The following is a 12982-nucleotide window of genomic DNA, read 5'->3' on the forward strand; positions in this document are numbered from 1 at the left end:
GTATGGATTCCCTTTTAATTTCTTTTGGACTTTCTTCACCTTCTCTGGGACATACTTAGCTGCTTGTTTCAAGGTTCTGTCTATCTAATATTACCTCGGATGGTCCTAATATGTGTATTGGCTGGTGATGGGAAGCTAGAAAAGAAAAATTAAATCTACTCCCAAACCAGTGAAGCCACCCACTGCCCAGCAGAACCAGACCACTATCATGAATTGCTACTGGCCTTGCAGATATGCATTCCCAATTCTCTTACTTGGTTTTCTGAGCTTGGGACTTTCTGGGTCGTTAAAAACTTAGTCACTAATTTAGTGGTCACTTGGGGTCACATAGCAGCTGTAGCCCTTCAGGATGTCACTTTGGCAAAGAAAAAAAAAGGGGGCAAAAAGATTGAACAGATGACTTCAGAAATGTAGGAAGTAAAGCTTTCCATTCTAAGTGTTTATCTGTGGGGTCCAAATCATGACTCCTTCAGGATTTTGTTCCCTGTCAAATCACAACTTTGCCACATTATCTGGCAACGATGACAACCCAGTGCTAAAGAGTTCAGTGGAGGAACACTCACTCCACTACCCGCCATCTGTGATACCAAGTCCCAGAAAGGAAGTTTAGGAGAGTTTCTTTTTAGTTTATTATATCCAACAAGCCTGTGTCAGAGGTTCTAGTTGTGAGGTGACAAATGCAGAAAGAGTACTTCCGAATCTCAAAATCAATTTATAATCTAACAAATGTGCAAAAGTAGAAAATCAGAGCTGTGCTTCTCAATCACTCAGTGGTATGCTGCAAGTGGTTTATTAAGAATAGGTCACTAAAATTTGTAAATGACTGTTTTGAAAATGTAAATTACAGTGGATTCAAGGTCATCTTTCAGTATTAAAAAAAGTTTTTTGTTTTGTTTTTTAAGTCCTCTGGCTGGGGACATAACTCAGTGGTAGAGTGTGTACTCAGCATGCACAAGACTCTGGGTTTCATGTTCTACTCCAGTTCCCTCCAAAAAAAATCCTCTGCAGGAATCCCTCTGAAGGAGTGAGTTGTTTTTGGGGGATGTTTAGGTATTAAAAAATAGGGCTGAAAACAAAGCCTGAAAAAGACAGATCATATGGAGATATTTTTAATTGCTCTACGTAAGAAAGAAGGAACGTGTTATGTTTGCTATTGTGGTTTTGAAACAGGTAAATCTTGGAAGGGGAATGGGTGGTCTAGGCAGTAGTACTGAAGATAGGGATTCCAGAATTAAGTCAACTAGATTCACATCTCTAAAACCTGCACCAAAAATGGAGAGAAGTGTGAAACAACCTTAGAAGACAAAATAGACACTGAGTATATCAAGGAGTCTCCCATATCATCTCTCTGGAGCCATCTCCCTAGGAGCTTCTTAAAGTCACTTCTATCATTCCAGAAGTCTAGCTCACCACAGTACCAGAGACTGACTCTATTGGTGTTTTAGTCAGAGTGGTTAGGTGGATGGTGCCAAACCATAGGATGGAATCAGATAGCGGAGCTAGGTCTTTGGTATGCCTACCCAGCAAGTTGTGCAAGCTTAACCCATCATTTCATTAACCTCATGATAATACAATCCTGCATTTGGGTGAATTGAAAAATGTGGACTCCCTATATTTCTAATGGAGAGGTTTATTTTGCAATAAATATTTAGTATTTAGCCTAGCACATGATAAGCACTCAGTAAGTACTAGATATTACTAGACATAGCCATGTCTAATATTCAGATTTAAGTTAGTTTTCAATGATGTTAACTTGTTTTGTAGTAGTCATACATCCATGGAATTTTGTATTCTTTTTATTATTTTGGTGAACATTTTTTAAAAGATGCTAATGTTCATAGTTTGGTCAACACAAATATAAAGATACATAGAGAGCAATTAGATTCAGAGAGAAGAACAAGAACTCACTGGAAGAAGTAAGCTGGGTTGAAAGCCCACTATAAGAAGACAAGCCTACCTTGAATTAGTAATCTGGGAGGGCATTGAACTTTCTATAACCCATAGAATGGAGCTTCCAAATAAATCCAACTTGTATCTTCAAGAGTCAAGGAAATTCATAAGTAATAACTCAGTCAAATACATACATGCAGCATCTTTCAAAGCTCTTCTTCTTCTTCTCCTCCTCCTCCTCCTCCTCCTTCTTCTTCTTCTTCTTTCTTCTTTCTTCTTTCTTCTTCTTCCTTTTTTTTTTTTTGGTACCGGGGATTGAACCCAAGGGTGCTTAACCACTGAACCACATTCCCAGCCCTTTTTTGTATTTTATTTATTTATTTTAAAATTTTTTAGTTCTCAATGGACCTTTATTTTATTTTATTTATATGTGGTACTGAGAATCGAACCCAGTGCCTCACACATGCTAGGCAGGTGCTTTACCACTGAGCTACAATTCCAGTCCTGTATTTATTTAGAGACAGGGTCTCACTGAGTTGCTTAGGGTCTCACTAAGTTGCTGAGACTGGCTTTGAACTCATGATCCTCCTGCCTCAGCCTCCCAAGTTGCTGGGACTACAGGAGTGTTCTACCACACCTGGCTCAATGCTTTCTTAAATGAAAAGAAGGGAGTGCCCTATGGGACTGGGTATATATCCTTAGTGCTGTGCCTAAGGAAGAATGTGTTGTTGCAGATGAGGATTATTCATGACATGTACAAAGCACAAACGGGCCGAGTGTCAAACCTGACTCTGCCACATACTAGCTTAGGTCTTTGAGTGAGTTAACGTGCTCTGGTTTCCTCATCTGTAAAATAGGGATGAGGATAAGGTTGTCTATAAAGTCTGTCAACCTAAGTAAATACACATAATCAAGGACATCCTCTATTTTAAAACACACACACACACACACACACACACACACACATTCACACACACATTTGAGTACTGAGGATTGAACCCAGGGGCACTCTACCTTTAAGTTACATCTATTGCCTTTCTTAAAATTTTCAGACAGGATTGCATGAAGTTGCTCAAGATGGCCCCGAAATTGAGATCCTCTAGCCTCAGACTCCCAAGTAGCTGAGATTATAGGCATGTGCTACTGCAGCCAGCTATAAAAATATTTTTTATGGGTCTGGGATATAGCTCATTAGTAGAGTACTTGCCTAACACATGCAAGGCCCTGGGTTCCATCCTCAGTACTGCAAAACAAAACAAAACAAATGTACAACACACACACACACACACACACACACACACACACTTTTTATGGACACACTGTATTAGCACCTCATCAGAAAATAATTGTGCGACTTTGAAATGGGCAAAGAAAGCTTCAAGCGTGCTTATATTAGCTCACCAGGTATCTGTGTTGTCTCCATCTTTCATTGCCCTTCAGTGTAAGCTTCATTAGGGTAGGAACTTCATAATTCTAGCATTGAGAACAGTAGAACTAAACACCAAGAAAGCACCCACAAAGGATATTGTAGATAGTCAATAAGTTGTTAAAAATAATTTTTTCTTTCTTGTGGTGCTGGCAATGGAACCAGAGCACATGCTAAGCAAGTGCTCTACCACTGAGCTAGACCTCCAGCCTAAATAATGAATTAAAAGAACAGGGGCTGGGGAATATTTTTGCAAAGTACCAGATAGTAAACCAAATACATATGCTGGGCCCTAAAGTCTCTCTTGCCACTCTCAATTCTGCTGTTGTAGTGTTAAGGAATGAGCATGGCTGAGTTACAATAAAACTTTATCCAAGGACATTGAATTTGAATTTTATATGATTTTCACATGACATGAAATATTATGCTTCTTTTGATTAGGGGGAGCATTTACAATTGTAAAATCCATTCCTAGCTTGAGGATCATATGAAAATAGGAAGTGAGCTGGATTTGGTTCTGGTCTGTAATTTGTTGATCCCTCAATTAGATAATGAGTTTGTCAAGGACAAGAATTATGCCTTATTCATGTAACCTTAAATCTGGCCCTTCTAACATAAAAGTCATTCAAATAACGTTTGTTAAGTAACAAATGGATGAATGCAAAAGAAATACACTTCAGGGAGTGATTTGATAAATTATTTCAGAACGCTCCCACAGAGAGTGAAGGCAGAATGATGGCTTGATTGTGCCCTGCATGTGGGTGGGGTGGCAATGACAGGTTCCAAGAACATCAACCAAGTCCTTTGTCATAATCACTTTTACCTAAAATCTTAAGTGATATGAGAATTTCATATGCCTGCAAACTGTCTTAAATCTTTTCTAGAAAAAAGTGGAATATAAACAAATCTAAAAAATTTTTGCTGATCAAAAAAATTAAAAAATGAAAAAAAGGGACTAGCCTCACATTTACAAGATACCTTTTCCAAAGTAGGAAAACTGTCAGACTATTAGATTATTGGCATTGGTTATATATACCCCAGAACCAGGAGTTTTCCAGAATTTAAAAAAAAAAGGCAGATCAATGTCCAAAGGTACAAAGAGGCTTAGAATTTGATCCACCTACAGAAATGTAATGCAGCCAACTGGGATCTACAGATGCTACCTCAGTTGCCTCCTGATACACATGCCTCACTCCTCCTCACTCATGTTGTCTCCCAACAGCCCCAGAGCATTTGCCTAAGTGGACTCTGAAGATCTTGTGTCCATGAATATGAATACTGACTTTTAAAGTTATACACACGAAGGTATAACTGTATTTTTGCTTAGGGCTTCATAATTTTATTCCCTTTTTCTTCTTTGAGCCTATGATCTGATTTCATAGAGGGCTCAAGCAAATGTTAATTTGGACGGTGAACTTTCAAATAAGAATTCCATAAAAAGTACCATTTCTCAATGTAGAACTATGGCCAAATAAATTAGGAGAAGAGTTATGTCAGGAGAATGTGTCTGGGATATGAGGGAAACTCGAGAAAAAATTGGAAAAGAGCTCAATTTTTAAAGATAAAATTTTAAATGTTGGAATATGCAAACACTTGAGTAGTTTTTAAAAGAACATAGACTCATAGAGTTCCAAACTTCTGGTTTTTTACAGGTGTCTAGTTGTGGGAAGAGGTAGACAGAATCAAATGGACTGTCCCAGGGTCCCAGAGCACAGGTTCTGCCCCTGATCCTAGCTCTCATGAGCTTGACTTGGGGTCTTTGCACAGAATATGCAGAGGAGGGCTTTCTTTTTCGTAGGGCAAATTTTCCCATATTTATATATTCTTTCTAACTTCTTTTTTTTTTTTTTTTTTTTTTTTCTTTTTTGGTACCAGGAATTGAACTCAGAGGCAATAACCACTGAGTCACACTCTCAGCCTTTTTTGTATTTTATTTAGAGATAGGGTTTCACTGAGTTGCTTAGGGCCTTGCTAAGTTACTGAGACTGGTTTTGAACTCGTGATCCTCCTGCCTCAGGCTTGAGTCACTGGGATTGCAGGTAAGTGCCACCATGCCTGGCTATTCTTTCTAATTTTAAAAATTACTAAATACATTGAAAAAAAGATTGCCCATGACACCACCACTTTGCTATAAGCACAGTACTTATTTTTTCTTTTGGCAGTGCTGGGGATTGAACCCAGGGCCTTGTGCACACTATGAAGGCCCTCTACCACTGAGCTACACACAACAATTATCACCATTAAAGTAAGGGTCAAGAGTTCATAGTCCCTTCTTGTGTCGTATTAAGTACAAATATTTGTAAAAGGAGGAGGATTTAGGGGACAGGAAAAAGGGGAGAGATGTGGACCATGGCAACTTTTTTCTATCAGTGCCCACACAGTCTCAGCACCTGTGGATGCTTAGTACACAGACGCTCTAGAAACCCCAAACCAGCAGGACAAGATACGAAAGGGTGGAAGTAGAGGGCTAGCTGTAAAAGAAGGAAAGATTTAGAGAATCTCTGCAGCTTTCTGTAAACATAATATTATTCTAAAATAATTTTAAAAAGTTTAAAGAAGTGGGTGATTATTTCAACAACTATTCCAATGGACTCTTCATTTTACCAGACCTTTGGAATTCTGATTTCTATCTATGTGACATTGTGATGAATGATCTTGTTGTCTCTTAAAGCACGTTTTCTTAATTCAAAGACTTGGATTCAACTTTAAATTTTATCACATTTCTGAAAATGTGTTAAACTCATGACTCAGTCACTTGGTGGTTTAACTAACACATGAGTATTAATTACTTGTGGTTACTGAATTGAAGCAACATTGGTGGAAAACATAAAAGTACCCCAATCTAGTTAAGATTTAAATAAAAATCTTGTTTATAGCTTATACACAGATTTATCATTTTGAATTGAACTGTGCCAAGAGAGTTGCATATAAGAACTTGTAATTAAGGAGAATTCTTACTTCTGACAGAGGAAGTTTATTTATTTTTTTTCTTTTTTATGGTGCTGGAGATGAAACCCAGGGCCTTAAGCTTGTTAGGTAAGTGCTCTACAACAGAGCTACAGCCCTGGTCCTGAGGTTTCTTTTTTTTTTTTTTAACTGTACGGCAGGTTAGTTTTTGGCAGTGGGGGCAAAACAGAAATGGGGTTCTGAACCTTCATAGGCCGCCCTCTGCTGCCACAAGGAGGAGGGAGGATGGTATGTTGGGGAAAGGAAAGAAGGATTTTGCTTTTCTTCTTTTTTAAAAATAGATTTTCATTTTTAGACTAGGCCCACATGCTTTTATCCTGTAAGTACCCCCTCCTAACTTCCTCTTTTCTTCTCTCCAATGCACTTGAGGATTGCAAAGGAATTTTTGTGCCATTTTCTGAAGTCAGTTTTATGTTCCTAAAGTTTTAATTTCTTCAAGTTACCAAAAGCACTGTTCATCAGTGACAATGTATTCTAACTCTATAGTTTACTTTTAAAAACAGGGGCATTTGAAAAAAACAAGTAAACAACAACAACAACAACAAAAACCCAGAGGGGGTTTGTACCTAGAGCAAATGTTCAGCACACAAGTAGTCTCGGGTTTAATCCCCAGAACCACATTAAAAAATAGATACAGCAATCACAAGTTATTTTTTTCACTCCCATAAAACCCTTGGCCAATTCAACAGCACCCCTCCCCTCATGACATGAAATCTAATGGCATTGAAACTTCTTAAAATAATTTTGTGTCCCCCCCATCCCACCCCAACCCACCCCACCCCTATACTAGGGGTTGAACCCAGGACCTCCTGTTTGCTAGGCAAGTATTGAGCCATAGCCTCAACTCTTAAAATAGTTATAAACTTTTCAGGTCCCCAACCCAAGGCATTTAAAACTGAGACCTAGTACACATGTATACCATGTAAGTATAATAAAATGTTCATAAAACAGTACCCACCTTCACCAATGGCTTGTAGAATAAGCATTCATTCTTTTTGTGTTCTCTTCTCACTCAGTCTCTAACACCGTTTGTCGTTTGAAAAGCAGGGCCCTAAAGACTGTGAGCCTTTGAGAGTGGAGCCCTCCAGTGACCATTCACGCACATTTGCACTAGAAGTTGATGTAGGAAGTAAGATCACATTTTAGACGTCATAGTTTTTGCTGATAAATGGTGATTTATTAAACTTAACCAAAAAGGATAAATAAAAAATAGATCTGGAAAAGTCAGAACTTCCTAAAAGACGAATTGAAACAAGAGCCAACTTTTCAGTGAAATAGAAGCCTCACTGATTATTGCACAACACCAAGAGGGCCTGGATGCTTTTTTATTTTTTGGTACCAGGGAGTGAACTCAGGGGCACCTAACCACTGAGCCACATCCCCAGTCTGTTTTTTATTTTTTATTTTGAGACAGTATTTTACTACGTTGCCTAGGGCCTCCCTAAGTTGCTGAGGCCTGCTTTAAATCTGCTATCCTCCTGCCTCAGCCTCCTGAGCTTCTGGGAAGACAGGTGTGTGCACCATGCCTGGCAGGGTTTGGACTCTCAATATGCTAGTAAAATAATGGGATTATGTGTGCATTCACCAAATTAGGTAATTGTGTCATTTTTATGTCTAGAAGAAAAACACCTAAGTTTATATATGATGCCTCACAGTTGAATATTTGTTACTGAGTTTTCATATCTTAAGAATGCAAGACATTTTTATTTATTCTCAGAAAATCAGAAAATACAGGTTAGTCATCTCACAGCAGGTGCAGCTTGACTACTGAGTCTGTGGGCATTTTCCAGAGTTTAGAGTGTGTCTGCTTGAATTATTGGGACACTGGGTACAGCTGCTATAATGACACTCTCACCCTTGGGAGAGGGCTTCGAGAACATACCCAACTTCATTTGGGGACAAAAACTGAAGTCCAGAGAGGAGCAGGCTGCCAGAGAAAAATGAGAGCAGAGACTTGGATGTTGATTTGGGATTTGAGCCCAGGCTTTTTCCCTTACTGTGTGATGTGGGCTGGTGATTTCACCTTTCTGAATGCTGTAGCCAAAGCAAACATGGGAAAAATTCTGCAGACTGGCTGGCTTATGGAAAACTCACTATTGTCGGCACATCCCAAGCAGGTATTTTAATGACTTTAAATGGAAGAAATTGGGTGATCTTTTGTCTTGCACAACATTGTAGAGGGGAACTTATAAAATCACAAAATCACAGGAAATCTTCCTCTAGTGTTCTCAATCCAAAAGCCCCATGCAGCTGACCAAAAGTAGGACCACAGTCCATGTCTCAAACTTCTATGCAAAGCTCTTCCCATCATACAGGGGTGCCTGAAAAAAAGGAGAGCTGGAGTTTTGTTTTCCCTTAACACTGCTTCTTCAATATTGTGATCGATTATGCATTTTTTGACTAGGCTTCATGTTCTCACACTTCTGAACTTTAGTGATAGCATGTAAAGCCTTCCCAGCTATCCGATGAATTATTCCTACATGAGGTGAAGAAAGCAAAATAATTCACTTAGTGAATGAGAAGTCCTCTGTATTGTTGGTGAATATATTCCAGAGTAGAGAGTGGTCTTAAGGCAAATGGGAATTGAGATAAAAAAAAGTCTGGGTTCAAATGCTAGTGCTACCTTTCTAGTCAAATGATGTTAAATGTTTTAGCCTCATCTCCCCCATCAGTTAAAAAAATAATCCCACTTACATGAAGAAGGCAAAGTGCTGTATTTGTAAGGAAACCTCGCACACAAAACTCAAATATCAGTTACCCTTTCATTTAAATTGGATAAAAAATAACTTTGTTAACTGAGGTGTATCTTCAATCTGTTCTTGAACAGTTATTTCCATAGAAATTGAACTTAAAAGAATTGCACATTTTGGCAAAAGAAAAAGATCATAGAAATCTAGGATTTTATAGCTGGCATAGATCTGGGCAATCTTGGTGTAGGCATCAACACACAAATGGGAATTTCCCTGTCCCACTTTATAACTCAATTGCCCCAACTTTGGGACCTCTTCTTATCTTCAGTTAATTTTCAGTTCCTCCCCTTCTTATTAGTCTCAAATAAAGAACAAAGGGAACTCAAAGCTTTGTTATTTTGGTGTGCCTAAGGAAGTTAATAAAATCATTCAGCTTTACAAGAAAGTTATCATTAGAATTTATTATGTGGTGCTGGGGATGAAACCAGGGTTTTTCACATGCTAGGCATGGGCTCTACCACTGAGCTGCACCTCTAGTCTCTGAAAATTTCTTAGACTCTAGGTTTTAGGTGGCGATAATTGCTTACTGAGGACCTGAGGGCCAGGCACTATGCTAACATTCCTGCAGGAGTCTTCACGATCATTTTCTGAGGTAGTAACTATTAGGCCAGAATTTTAAAAAAATGAAGCCCTTGGCAATGAGTAACCAAAAAGCTTGGATCTGATCGTAGGCTTAACTGAGTCTGTATTGTTCAGAATAGCCTAGTGCTTACCCCATGTGACATCCTTTCTGTTACATTTTCCCTTCTCTTAAGATATGTTCAGCACTGTCTGAACCTGCAATATAACAATTCTTGCCTTCCTGTCCTATACTGGGGGTTAGACTTATCTCATAGATCAGAAGTACCACTGTATTCCCATCTTCAGGAATACATCTTAGGTAAAATAACCAATAAGACTGAGCTAAGAAATGTAGACAGGAATGGCTTTATTCTGAGAAAGAATATTTTTAATTAGCATATTGTTTATATTTAAATGAAGTTTTGATCAAACATGAAAAATGATTTTTTTCATGTTTCATTTCAAACTGGAGATGCACCAGTATTTGGTGAATGATGAGTACAGTAAAAACACATTTGGTATTGATTGATCCTTATATGCCTAGAAACTTAATAAAAGATATAAATTCTATACAAACCTGGGAAGACTTGGATTTCAAGAGTTTAAAAAAGACTCAGTATTTTGCCCATTTTGAGTGACAACAGGGTTTGATAACATACAACCTTGGCCACATCACTCCTCTCTCTGGGCTGCAGTTTCTACTGTAAAAGGACTTAAATTGCCTATATGTGATTTTTTCATGCTTTGCCTACTTAGCCAGAATGAGAAAATTTTTTTGTTGTGACCTATTACACATTAATTAGTATTTGAAGCTAATCTCACAAACCAGCATTTATTCTTAACTATGTAATGACTTTTGGTATTTGTTGTCATAGTTTCATTAAAATATTACCACTGGGGAGGTAGCTCAGTGGTGAAGCACTTGCTAAGCATGTCTAAGACCCTGGCTTCCATCCCCAGCAGTTCTGAAAACAAAAGAGAAAATTAATTGCTGCATACTAAGATGATCTTATGTGGAAAAAACAAACAAAAACCCCCAAAACACGTGTGTCAGGCATGGTGGCGTGTACCTGTAATCCCAGCTACTCAGGAGGCTGAGGCAGGAGGATTGTTAAGTTTGACACTAGCCTGGGCAACTCAGTGAGACCCTCAACAACTTAACAAGATCTGCCTCAAAATAAAAAGGAGCTGGGGGGTTGTGGCTCAGTGGTAGAGCGATCACCTGGCATGCGTGAGGCATGGGTTCAATTCTCAGCACCACATATAAATAAATGAATAAAATAAAGGTCTACTGACATCTAAAAAAAAAAAAAAAGGACTTGGCATGTAGCTTAGTGGTAGAGCACTTACCTATCATGTGTCAGGCCCTGAGTTCAATTCCCAGTGCCACCAAAAAAAAAAAAAAAAAAAGAATCAACACTGGTGGTCTTAAGTTATCTAAGAATAAACCTCTAAGAGAATAGAGGGTAAACTTCCATCTTGTTTTTCCTAAAAATTCTCAGAAAAGGAAATTCCTTCTGTGATTTTTACAGAGTTCACTTTGCAGTTCAGGAACACACTAGAGTGAAACATTCCTTTTAGGTACTTTATAGACAGCGGTGTCTTAGGATGGGCAAATGGTAAGAATGTGATAGGGTTCTTGTTTCCTGAGGGGATCTCGACCTAGTCCTAAAATGGAGCCTTGACTACACTCTTATCTTTTCCAGTAATACAATCCATGAAATTTCCTGTCTGCTCCCTTTGAAGGGAGGGTTGGCCTGGCTAGTATTGAAAAAGTCTTTCCTGGTATTAGCCTAGAAGAAACAAAAAACTTCAACTATTTTCTATGGGCTGCAATGTCGATACTGCTCTGGCTCATCCTGTGCCCTTCAACAAGTCAGAGAGCTTAGATTCTTAGGACTTGAAAAATGCCAGGGTAAGACAGTTTCTAAGCAAAACCAAGAAACACCCAGCTAAAAACTGTTCGCACAGATGCAAAGTCATTTATATGGCAAGGTCTGAATTCCAAAGTTTGTTTTGTTTTTAATTACACACCCAGTCAAATGCGTAAAACCTCACAAAATGAGTGTAAGGAAAATGTCATCTTTCCTATTTTTAGACTGAAAGATGGAACCTCATTAAAAAAAGCAAGGCTGCTGTAAATTTTCACACTTGGGGATAAAATGATTTGTAACCAGAAACAACAACACACAAACACACACACACACACACGCCCAGATCTAACAGTGATAAACAGTTTTTATTCAGGCAATGAAACATGGAAAAAATATATTAGTAATCATTATAATAATTTCATTTGTGTGAGTATAACTTTTACAAATATTTACCTGACATATAAAAAGGGAAATTACTATGTATATAAAATTTATGTAGATGATTATTCCACACAACACAATCCTGATAGCAGTAGTCAATGCAGCGCTCACCCCTGCAGGTGAGGGGCCCCTCACCCGCTTTGGGGAGCCCATGGGGACACAGTGGAAGCAGATGTGCAATAAACATTTACTTGTTGGCACATTAGTACAATGGATATCTATTGGCAAACACACACTTGTTAACAGCAATACTAAAAAGTTTACTGCTACCTCTGAGGTTTAAAAAAAGCCTGGATCCTGTCCCAGGGGCTGGGAAGGACCCAGACTGAGGCTGAGGCTGTGGGTGTGGTGACCTACACACTGCCCTGTATCTGGACTGGGCGTGGATTCAGAGTTTAAATTTTTATGTCCATTTGAAAGTTATTCATAAATATAGAGGATCAGTTAATGATATGACTAGGTAATACTTTTTGGAGTATATTCCAGATACCACTAAAGGCAGAGAGAGGGAGAGAGTGGCATCCTGACAGAAAGTGAAGTCGACACAGGGAAGATTTAGGTCACACCTCAGCTTCAAGCCTGGCCTCCTCTGTACAAGATGAAGCATTATACAGATTGCCACTGGCCAGCATCACACGCAATATCTCCGTATTAGAACTATAATCAGAATATATATTTATATAATAGCTGTAACCATATTATAGTTAATAAAGTCATTCCTTAGGAATCTTGTTTGTCCAAATCTAACTGCATGCTAAGAGGCACAGAAATGGATTATATTTGGACAAAAAACTATGAAAGTGCAATCTTTAGTCTCCAGATTCAAATTCTGGTGCTGGGGAGTGGGTCTTCACTGGAGAATGCTGCTGTGTATATGACTTTCCAGAGGAGATCCTTGGAGAGAAGAGTCTATTATATCAACTCATTCACTTTTACTATATAGGAGACTCAGGGATTGAGAGGCAATTTGTTTTCTCCCCACCAGGGTTGGGGATGGAACCCAGGGTCTCATGTGTGCTAGGCAAGCACTCTACCACTGAGCTACAGTCCCAGCCCATATACATTATTTTTTA

General features: G+C 38.6%; 1 long non-coding RNA gene across 1 annotated transcript in view; it reads right to left on the minus strand.

The window, feature by feature from the left end:
- Positions 1 to 7293, minus strand: part of LOC124982059 (uncharacterized) — a 32938-nt gene extending 25645 nt beyond the window's left edge. Inside the window, exons 1-2 of the long non-coding RNA XR_007108169.1 lie at positions 7242 to 7293; positions 3292 to 3363 (exon numbers count right to left, since the gene is read on the minus strand). This is a non-coding gene — a long non-coding RNA (uncharacterized LOC124982059). The remainder of the gene's footprint in view (positions 1 to 3291; positions 3364 to 7241) is intronic.
- Positions 7294 to 12982: the final 5689 nt, after the last annotated feature.

Source organism: Sciurus carolinensis, chromosome 4 (genome assembly GCF_902686445.1).
Source record: "Sciurus carolinensis chromosome 4, mSciCar1.2, whole genome shotgun sequence".
NCBI lineage: Eukaryota > Metazoa > Chordata > Mammalia > Rodentia > Sciuridae > Sciurus > Sciurus carolinensis.